This window comes from Lepeophtheirus salmonis, unplaced genomic scaffold (assembly GCF_016086655.4).
Source record: "Lepeophtheirus salmonis unplaced genomic scaffold, UVic_Lsal_1.4 unplaced_contig_1295_pilon, whole genome shotgun sequence".
In the NCBI taxonomy this organism is placed as follows: Eukaryota; Metazoa; Arthropoda; class Copepoda; order Siphonostomatoida; family Caligidae; genus Lepeophtheirus; species Lepeophtheirus salmonis.
Genome location: NW_027290298.1, coordinates 1 through 1,672, shown reverse-complemented (window position 1 = coordinate 1,672; position 1,672 = coordinate 1). Strand labels below are relative to the sequence as shown.

General features: G+C 34.2%; 1 long non-coding RNA gene across 1 annotated transcript; it reads left to right on the top strand.

Annotated features, from left to right (window-relative positions):
* On the top strand, nucleotides 1-1,042 carry LOC121130874 (uncharacterized). The gene is made up of 3 exons (XR_011784116.1): nucleotides 1-35; nucleotides 120-751; nucleotides 812-1,042. It is a non-coding gene; the product is annotated as an uncharacterized lncRNA (long non-coding RNA).
* The last annotated feature ends 630 nt before the right edge of the window (nucleotides 1,043-1,672 follow it).

The window sequence follows — 1,672 nt, the reverse complement described above, 5'->3', positions numbered from 1 at the left end:
GGGGCGGCGGCCCAGGACCCCCAAATTTACAATAAGTATGCATATTAGTTCTAATATTTTATCTAAATCAAAGAGTCGTCTAATTTATCAAAAAAAAATTTTTTTCCTTCTTTATATAGTATTCCTATCTTTCTTATATCTTCTCTTCGTCCCATCTCTTCTTTCCTGTATTAACTCAGTTGACAACGGAGCTTAGAAATCTAGCTTTGACGTTAGAGAGGGAGACAGTAATGTGACGTATTTAGCAGGCATATGAATATATAAGCAGACAAAGAGAGCGCTATTGACGTAGGAGAATAATACATATACCAGATAAGTGGCGGGCATTCCACATCAAGTTTTGTACTAAGTTCCTCTTTACCATTTACGTGTGAACACAACTTAATGTACATTAGTGGAGATCAGGACTAACGACTATTAAAATGCGCACACGGAAAGGCTTGTTGTCAAAAGCAAATCTCTTCTTGCCAATGTTTCTATAACAATGACCACCATCATATCTTCCCTATATATATTTACTTTTATTCTTAAAGTTAGTAAAATCTAATATATAGTTATTTCTCTTTTATCTTATACAAATAAAAACCAGTATGTAGCTATATACTAAAAATATTTTATAACTGTTTCAGAATTAATTAACAAATATACCTACTAGAAAATAGCAAAAGGCATATTCTCAAGTACTACCTGTAAGATGAGTTGTTTGAACTTTTTTTTTAACATTGAGGTTAAGATTTCATAGTATATCAAGGTAAAAACAAGAATAATTGGTTTGGGTTCATAAGAAATAAAAATATTTATCGTTCTATAGCGAGTATATTGGCAAGGAAGAACCAAAATTTATTCACAGAAGACTATGAATAAGTTTCAATAATGTCTAGGGGATTTATGCTTACTTTTTCTCGGCCAACCAGGATAGTACCTTTTTGCACATAGGCAGGTACCTTGTTGGAAGAGGCATAGTGACATTATTTTTGTGTTTTAGCTCATTTATTTCTTACGACTCAAAGATGTATTTTGCTTAATAAAGCCTTATTTCAAGGTTCTTAGAATTTATTAAAAAAATTTAACCGGCTACAAGAAACTCAGAATATAGGATACTGCAGATGTACAGGCCAGTTGACTCTCAACTCTTATTATGAAGCATCCCATTCTCCAAGTGCGTCCCAAGCCAACAAGAACTGCTAAGGCTTTTCAGAGATGGATTTCTGTACTAGAGCCCTACATCTCGACCATGAAGCTAGGGGGAGGGGGGGAGGGAATATTTTGAGAAAAATTAGACGATTCGATTCATAATACATTTGGCGGAATGCTTATCCGATTAACATTGAGTTGGTTTTGTTAATCCTCAGTTACGATATAGCCATCAATGAGCTTAAAAGAAGTAGAGTGGAACAATTGAGTTGATAAAAAGTTGCAGACAGGGCTGCCCAGATCTCCTCTCATTTTCGTTCCAGCTATGGAATTAATGACTTCTAATGTATCATGAAAGAATGAAGGTTTTGGGGTGAGAAACGCCATTTAGTGGATTTGTATGGCAGGTGATCTTACCCTCATGGTTAAGGGGAATTCATAAGTTTAACAAGTGAAGAGAATATAAATCCTTAAGACAAAATATTCAATGAAAAGTTAAGTCTGAGAGTATGATACTTATTGTAGAATGATTGTATTT